This window comes from Dreissena polymorpha, chromosome 4, assembly GCF_020536995.1.
Source record: "Dreissena polymorpha isolate Duluth1 chromosome 4, UMN_Dpol_1.0, whole genome shotgun sequence".
Taxonomy (NCBI): domain Eukaryota; kingdom Metazoa; phylum Mollusca; class Bivalvia; order Myida; family Dreissenidae; genus Dreissena; species Dreissena polymorpha.
Window position 1 is genome coordinate 53,622,257 of NC_068358.1, and position 9,526 is coordinate 53,631,782.

General features: G+C 34.4%; 1 long non-coding RNA gene across 1 annotated transcript; it reads left to right on the forward strand.

Annotated features, from left to right (window-relative positions):
- Positions 1–1,879: 1,879 nt before the first annotated feature.
- Positions 1,880–8,588, forward strand: LOC127876145 (uncharacterized). The gene is made up of 3 exons (XR_008047682.1): positions 1,880–1,932; positions 2,379–2,422; positions 8,446–8,588. It is a non-coding gene; the product is annotated as an uncharacterized LOC127876145 (long non-coding RNA).
- Positions 8,589–9,526: the final 938 nt, after the last annotated feature.

Consider the following 9,526-nt stretch of genomic DNA (forward strand, 5'->3'; position numbering starts at 1 on the left):
TATGCAAACTTCTTGATATTAGTGTAGCCAAACACAACTGTTTAGTAATTATGTATATACGCTAACACTGCATAGTAAATAATTGTAGATATTTTCCGATACCAAATTTGATAGAAATGGCATCCATACTTATATCCTTATATCATTCAAGGTGTTCCGTCAGGTCAACCGCCGCCGCCATACGATGTAAGCGGCAAATGGTATCCATCTTCACACTTCCCTGGTCAACCGGTATATCCTGGTGTTCAATCGACGGGCTCGACGACTCAACCGGGTTTGCAGTATGACACACAAACTCCCCCAGAACTTCAGCAAGGAACGTTGCCATTTTATCAACATGGTCAGCCCAATGAAGAACCTAAGGGGCAGCCTCAGTTCTACCCCCAATATCAGCCTGGGTACCCACCGCCACAGCTTTACCCAGGCGGACCTTACCCGCCGGGGTCATACAGCGGTCAACAGCCTTACGGACATCCTATCCCTGGACAACCGTGTATTACTACACAAGTCGTGCGTACTAGTTTTTTTGGTTTTACGTTATTTGATTTAATGAATTATTTTTGTCAGTATAGTATACCCATATCACTAAGCATACTCGGTTGAAAAGTAACTGCATGTGCATTTTCATTAATGAATTTAACAATACATTATTAAACAAATTTACGCTCCACGGGGTAATTTAAATCAATGTGACAAGCATTCTCCGATACAAACCGTTCAACACCAAAAGTGTAATGAAATGATTATGTTATATAGATAAATATCATATTATGAAACGCATAGTCTCTTTTTGTCAGAAAAACTACTTCGATGTCAAATGTATGTATTGCCAAATTTGAATTTTCCATGCAATTCCCATAAATAACATGTGTTAAATATATTAGTATTACAACCATCAAGGCATTGGCAATGTCCGAATGAAATCCTCGATGGTGACTTAGGACAAGATACCAATTTTGTTTGGTTAAATGTGACGCCCATATTAATGCATAAATTACACAACTATAGCCCGATTATATGTGTTCTTGCAAGCAGGATCCAGGGCGACAGAATCGTATTCCAGTAGTTAAATAAAATTATGTACTAGTCATCAATCTCATCATATTAAATCGGAAGCAGTTTTTATGTTAACATTGCCAAACATAGTGGAACAAAAACTTAGCTTCAATCCAGTGATTGATGACAATTTGAATAAATTGACATAAATCTTCTGTATTTATCAGAGATGTTTAAATGGTGCAAACAGGGTTTACTTGTATTTAGAAATCAAAATGATTTAACAATAAACAAGTCATGTGTATTCATATGTATGCTACATAACCTTTCCAATTAGAATATTGTTATCCAAGTCCACAGTAATCATTTTTCATGTACAATTTTTGACAATTACTACAGCTGTTATTATTTAAGCCTTGAAAATATATTATTTTCTGACATTATTCCCGACGACAATGATCAAACATAGCTGAACATATCTCTCGACCTTGTTTAAGATAACTATGTAGAAAGTACAAACGATCAGAAACCTTGGAAGAAACATATGCTAATATTGTAACTATCTTTCTAACCCGGAAACATATCGCATTCGCAAATCAATGAAAACAAACAAGAAACACAGCTATCGTGAATATACAGAAGAGAATATTGAGTGTTTTATGTTACTGGCGGCTGTAAACTAAAAAGTACGGAACAAAGGTTAACAGTCACACATACGTTTAAATAAACGTTCATACACGTATTCTTACATATAATAGCATTTATACTGAATGCTGTATTTGCGAGCTGTTGCTTCAGGTCGTCACCAAGCCTGTTCAGCAGCCAGGGTATGTGGTTACCACGTCTCGACCCCCGGACTACCTGATTCCCGCCATCTTGGTATGCTTTTGTTGCTTTTGTCCCACTGGGTTTGCCGCAATCTGCTACGCCCATGAGGTAAGACCAGCATTTAGATGTTATTGTTAAACAAAAACAGTGCTAATATAGTTTACTTGTGATTTTGCCAATGATAAGCGAAAAAAATAAATATTTTATTCCAAATAATAGTTCGTTATGTGTCATTCAATTTATTTGCAGTTGTAAATCACAATCAATACATTAATTTGACCTTCTATCGACAAATTAAGATGTTGATCTCACGTGACCACAAAATGCTTAATCAGTTCATTCTTTGGGATTGTATATTCTTCCTCGTCAAGGCGTCTGTCCGACCATGTGTCGGTTTATCATTTCATCGAAACGATTCTGCCTCCGAAAAAACTTTTTCAGAAATTATCCTTGGTTGACCATCTTTCATATTATGTTCCAATCATTGTGTTATGTTGTATATGAAGATCCTCATAGTAAAAAATCATCTCGGAGACATTACTTTTAACCCACAGGCTAACAGGATGGCGATATCAGGCAACATGGACGGTGCAAACAGGTCGTCTAACGCCGCGAGAGTCCTTATTATTGCAAGTGTCGTCGTTGGCATCATAATCATCATAGTCACGACCGCATTGTGTCACACCGGTCTTACTGACCTGTGTGAATGCGCGCTAAGCATTGTGGGAAACGGACTTTTTTCCATCATGGCGTTGGTAAACATAATAAACACGGAAGTGAAAAATGGTAATTAATTATTATCAAAAAAGGCCCCATCAAACCGGGCCAGCTTTAATATATACATGGATGCAGTTTGTGCTTCAAAAGGAGCCACTTTTCATGTCAGTCTATTGTTTGTAAGAATCACTAAACACGTAACTTAGACTAACTTAACACGTTGCAAGACTGCATCTTCGAAATAGTAAATTAAATCAAAAATAAATATTTATAATTAAATACCTGCTGAAATTTGAGAACGTAAACGATTTAAAATAAACGCTGGGAACATTACAAGGAATCTTACATGTAGGCATCATGTGTGAGAGGATTAATCAGGAATAAAATAAATGGAGTTCAAAGGATCTAACATTTTGAGGAGGACGTCATGGTATCTTGGACATTTGGCACTTTCATATATTTATTTAGTAGATACTGAAAATGCTGAATGTGCTAATTGCAACATCAAAGACGAGCAGGTGAGATTTTTACAGCTTTATTTTTTCTTGACATAATGTTGTATGTTTTCCATTTAATTTATATGGCGCTCTAGTCTTATTTATAAGACGCGCAAAGAATTTAGAGATACTTTTTATATGGGCTAAATTCTTTGCTCCAAATATTACCCATATAAAAAGTAGCTTAATATTTAAGAGCGTCAAAAATTTGGACTAATGGCGCTCAATTTTAGCTCGGCTGTTTTCGGGGAAAACCCTAGCCTAGGTATTGTCACAGCTCGTCGTCAGATGTCCATGTCGTGCTCAAACATTTACATCGGCTCTAAAATCAAAGTGCTTCCACCTATAACATTGAAACCTCACATGTATATGCACCGTGATGATTTCTACACACCACACCCATTTTGAGGTCACTCGGTCAAAGGTCAAGGTCACTAACCTCTAAAAATTATTTTAATAAATTTCATTTATTCAAAACTGCACCGCAGCCTAGCTTGACACCCATAATGTGGTGCTCTTGTTTATATATAATTTTAAAAATGTATTAATAACCAGAATAGTTTATGCATGTATAAATAAAAAGATACAGCCATGAACAGTGTTTTAATTTTTAATAAATATGCTTTGATTGCGTATATGCAAAATAATGAAGTCCATATATTGTTAACTGATTTTTAAAATGTTGAATGTCACACATTACGTACCAGTCCGTTTATGTACCAACACTTTATGTACCACTATCTGACACTTTATGTACCATATTTATAATATAAAGAGATAACTAATTTAATATGAATGTGTGTTATTGATGAAATGTATTTTGTGTGATAGTATTTATGAATTTAGACTTATATATTGGCCATAGATTGTATATTTTGTCAGATTGTCTAAGTGTCACTGAGTGTCTTAGTTTAATTTATTAGCCCAAGTACATGTAGTACTTAATAAATGATTTATTAGTCTTACCTGAAATTGAAATAAATTATAAAAATTCATTTGTCTCTTATCTTATCCTGACTGAGGATTATAAAGTCTAAAATGTTTGTATTATATTGTATAATTGAAATGTGATACTTTGAAGAGAAGAGAGAATGACCTTAATGTTCAAACTGTAAAAAAATCAAATTATTTCCTTCTTTAGACTTTAATCATGTTTAGAGAATGACCTTAATTCATTCGGACTGCTATGAATGAATGGACAATAACACCTATATTTTATGTAGGTGGTACATAAAGTTTCAAAGTACCGGTAGTACATAAAAGGTCTGGTACATGTACATAAGGTGTTACACCCTAAAATGTTCATGGTATCAGTGTTTCAATAATGTAGTGTTTCTTATTATGTATTGCTTAGGTTGTTCTGTTTCAAATGTCAAATTTGCATTTATTTTAAAGCATTTTCAGTCATTTTGTGAATTCCATGTTTTTTGTAATAAGGTGAATTATGTTGTACATGGCGTCAAATATTAATTCATGGTCGCTATGGTGTAGAGAATAATGTCCGCTGGGCGTGGGTTCGATCAATACTCTGGGAGTTCTCATTATCGTCTCCATGGACAACAAGTTCTGGTGTACCAAGTAGTAGTAGTAGTAGTGGTGGTGGTTGTGGTGGTGGTGGTGGTGGTAGTAGTAGTAGTAGTAGCAGTAGAAGTAGTAGTAGTAGTAGTTGTTGTTCTTGTTGTAGTAGTAGATAATTCATTAATTAGTAGTAGTAGTAGTAAGAGTTGTAATGGTTGTGTTTGTATTTGTATTGAATTCTGATAATACAACACAATGATGCTGCTGCTAACGATGATGATGATAATGCTGCTGCTGATTGTGATGATGATTATATGATGGGACTTTGGTATTATAAAATTTGTGAGGTTCAAACACAAAACCTGTTGGATAATAAAACTTCTCATTTTATGACAAAAGAGCTAGATTGTAGAGTAAAAAATAAGTATAAAATTCCCTTATAGGAAAGCTACCATTAAAGGGCCATGACTTGTGGGCTTCATCAAAAGCAATGCATGAAACAGTTATATCTCTTTCAAATGCACTCAATATTGCAGTTCCAATTGATATGCTCAGAAATGCTTCTGGATGGGCATACACCAATGAGTACTTTCCTTCAGTTATTTCTTCTAAAGAAACATTAACAACACTGTCGCCCTTAGCAGGAATTCCAGACGCCCCCCTAAGATGTTCCCTCCCCAGACATTTCCCCCATGTTTTAGTGCTTACATTACCTCCCCCCACCCCACAATAAATTTATAATGGTTTGGTTGAAGTATAATCTTGATTTATTATCAAAATGATTATTTTGCTTATGTAATCTTTTTATATGAAGTTTGTTGTTTTCTTTGGATTAATCATTCATTATTTTTGTTAAACTGTTTAAGGAGTGCATGTAAATCATTAGTAAGACTTGCATGTTGGTGTACTAGAGGAATACTAGGGGAATACATGGGATATTCTCAAAATCTTACACATGTTGTTTTTAATATAATTAAATAGGATCAATTGATGAATTAATTCAGTTTGAGTCAACTTGGGCTGGGTTGTGGAACTATAGTTATTTGTTGTTTTTAATCCTATTAAATAGGGTACTTTGTAACTGTCAAAGAAAATATGCATTCATACGCATATAAGCCAAGTGTTGGATGTCACTGATATTTTCAATTTTACTAGTACCTAATTAAGACTAATTAAAACAGAATTGGACTTTCCTTGCAAAGTATTTATTATTAATAATAAAATAAGCTAATGTAATCAAAACATATTGATATTTTAATAATTTAATTCAATGATATTACTAATATTTAAATTTGCCCCAAAAAACTAGGGCAGGTAGATAGGAAGGATTTTTTTTGGAAAACCAACAGTGTTGTCAGTGTAAAATATTTGTAAAGCTTCTTCAATTTCAGTTTTACATTTTATGACCTGCAACATATTTTATGCTACTTTATTTTAATATGGTAAGTCATTAAAGTGTTATTTATTTTTAAACTATATAATGTGCTAATCTCATATAATGAATTACTACCCCATTTAAAGATGACACCTAATCTAAGTTCATTAATACAATAGCTACAATTGTTTTATTGTAACATACTATTCCACTAAAAAATGACCATCATAGAACATCAATGCTGTGCTTTTACTAAAATTTTCATTGATCACAATTATTTAAAGAAAAAAAATCTTGCAACGCAAATGGAGCCACTTGAAATACCAAATTGTTCCCATACTAGTCGGCAAAATATAGCTATGACATTGTGTCTATTCATAACACGCATCAAATACATCTTCTGAAACTTTTTAAGCGGTTTTGAAAACGCTATTTCATTGCAAACCACGTCAATAAAGGATACATGTTGTTATACAACCGAAAGTGAAAGTACAGTTTTAAAAAAATGAATAAAGAGCGAAATTGTTGAAAACTTACGAAAATTTAATTGCTACTAACATAAGACCGTAAGACTGAACAAAATTATACATAACTTTTAAATCATAACATGAAAGTTTACTTATAAAGCAAATTCTTCATTCATCCGCGGACTTCTTTGTGTCGTAGTCATAAATGCCTCCAAATGGAGGTGCGTGATGCGTCTAAGTATAGAGGTGACAATAACGTAGTGACGTCACCATTTATGTATAGAATGGTCACGACCGTGCTTCGGTCAGGTGTTATCTATTGAAAACTAAAACACATCAAAATTATTTCGATATGTGGCAGTGGGCATGTTTTGTTACATAACAAGTGCCATTTACGAAATATTGAAAACATATAGTTGATGTGATTCAAGTTCCTTGTTTTGCTATTTACGAATAGTGTTATTGCATATAAGGCGTGATAATAAACAAGTCGATATTACAATGTTTGCTAACCTTAGGTAATGTGACAACATTTGCTTGGATATACTTAATGGCTCGGTTGTTTGTTGTTGTTTATTATCAGCACGATGTGATGAGCAAAGATCAAGTCTTAATCGGAGGTAAATCCTCCAAAACAAGACATTTCGCTTTATGCATTTTGTAGTAAAAGGTTGTCGAGTATCGAGGTGTTTGACTTCGCAGAGGTTATGCGTATGATACAATTTAGTGTTTCTTGCAAGTTTCAGACCCTCAGTCGAAAGCTTAAGGACAATCATAAAATATGTCGGAAGGTAGTGCGATGAAAGAAATTTTATCGAACATGCATGAAATGTAACAATAAGACCGAAGATGTAGGTTTGCTAGCTGATTTATTTCGAAGCATGTTTCTTATTTCCTCGCAAAACGGAGGCTTAACATGATTTGCGCATTTAACTTTATTTCGAACGGGTCATTCAGTGATTCATATAGGTCAGAATTCGAAGCTTGTATTACGCGAGCTGAAAGGCAACGCAGGTCTTGTAATTTCCTGTAGCAATTATTTTTCCCAGTCGCGTTCAGAAATCAATAGTCTAATCGTATGTTCCAATGTGGTACTTCGACCACAATCTTGTTATTTTGGTGTAATTATCAGAGACGCCTGAAAGTGCTATCTATCTTTTGTAATGTAATCTCATCAGAACCATGACATCAGAACATTCCCTTACCGATAAGACAGACGATAACACTTGTTTTCTCATATATTCGCATGTATTTTTCGCATGGTGTTGCCCTATTTACGTTCGCAATGACGAATACTCTATCGTAAACCGCACTGACGATTATTGGCTTCTAACAGTATTTTTGTTAGTCAAAACTATTTGTGTATATGTGTTATCGTTATGCTTTCCGATATATCAAGCTCTAACTCAAATACACTGGTTGGTTGTGCTAGTGCTGTTTTGAACTATCGGAAAAAGGATTGAATTTGTAATATTCAGTATCAATACGAAAAAATCTTTGCAAAACTGTATGTACTCGTCTGTTTTCTTTATGTTCAACATTATTTACTTGAGTGTGATTATATTTGTTTAAACATTAAATTTTTATGCGACATGTGGCTAAACGGTCAACATATCAGATACAAGTCTGCAATAACGAACCATTAATAACTGTTATGCCTTAAGTTTAGTTTTAATTATAAATAGCTTCAGCATATTCGTACTTTAAAGATAAACGTCATATTACAACAGACTAAATGTAAAACATTGTGAGATAAAATCCGTTGACACTTCCGTGGAAACAACATCTAAGCATCTTTGATCGGTTAGTAGATCAATGAAATTCTATCGAAACTGCTTTAAGGTTACCATTTTCCTCGAAACGATTCTGCCTCCGAAAAAACTTTTTCAGAAATTATCCTTGGTTGACCATCTTTCATATTATGTTCCAATCATTGTGTTATGTTGTATATGAAGATCCTCATAGTAAAAAATCATCTCGGAGACATTACTTTTAACCCATCGGCTAACAGGATGGCGATATCAGGCATCATGGACGGTGCAAACAGGTCGTCTAACGCCGCGAGAGTCCTTATTATTGCAAGTGTCGTCGTTGGCATCATAATCATCATAGTCACGACCGTGCTTCGGTCAGGTGTTATCTATTGAAAACTAAAACACATCAAAATTATTTCGATATGTTGCAGTGAGCATGTTTTGTTACATAACAAGTGCCATTTACGAAATATTGAAAACATATAGTTGATGTGATTCAAGTTCCTTGTTTTGCTATTTACGAATTTACGAATAGTGTTATTGCATATAAGGCGTGATAATAAACAAGTCGATATTACAATGTTTGCTAAACTTAGGTAATGTGACAACATTTGCTTGGATATACTTAATGGCTCGGTTGTTTGTTGTTGTTTATTATCAGCACGATGTGATGAGCAAAGATCAAGTCTCAATCGGAGGTAAATCCTCCAAAATAAGACATTTCGCTTTATGCATTTTGTAGTAAAAGGTTGTCGAGTATCGAGGTGTTTGACTTCGCAGAAGTTATGCGTATGATACAATTTAGTGTTTCTTGCAAGTTTCAGACCCTCAGTCGAAAGCTTAAGGACAATCATAAAATATGTCAGAAGGTAGTGCGATGAAAGAAATTTTATCGAAAATGCATGAAATGTAACAATAAGATCGAAGATGTAGGTTTGCTAGCTGATTTATTTCGAAGCATGTTTCTTATTTCCTCGCAAAACGGAGGCTTAACATGATTTGCGCATTTAACTTTATTTCGAACGGGTCATTCAGTGATTCATATAGGTCAGAATTCGAAGCTTGTATTACGCGAGCTGAAAGGCAACGCAGGTCTTGTAATTTCCTGTAGCAATTATTTTTCCCAGTCGCGTTCAGAAATCAATAGTCTAATCGTATGTTCCAATGTGGTACTTCGACCACAATCTTGTTATTTGGGTGTAATTATCAGAGACGCCTGAAAGTGCTATCTATCTTATGTAATGTAATCTCATCAGAACCATGACATCAGAACATTCCCTTACCGATAAGACAGACGTTAACACTTGTTTTCTCATATATTCGCATGTATTTTTCGCATGGTGTTGCCCTATTTACGTTCGCAATGACGAATAC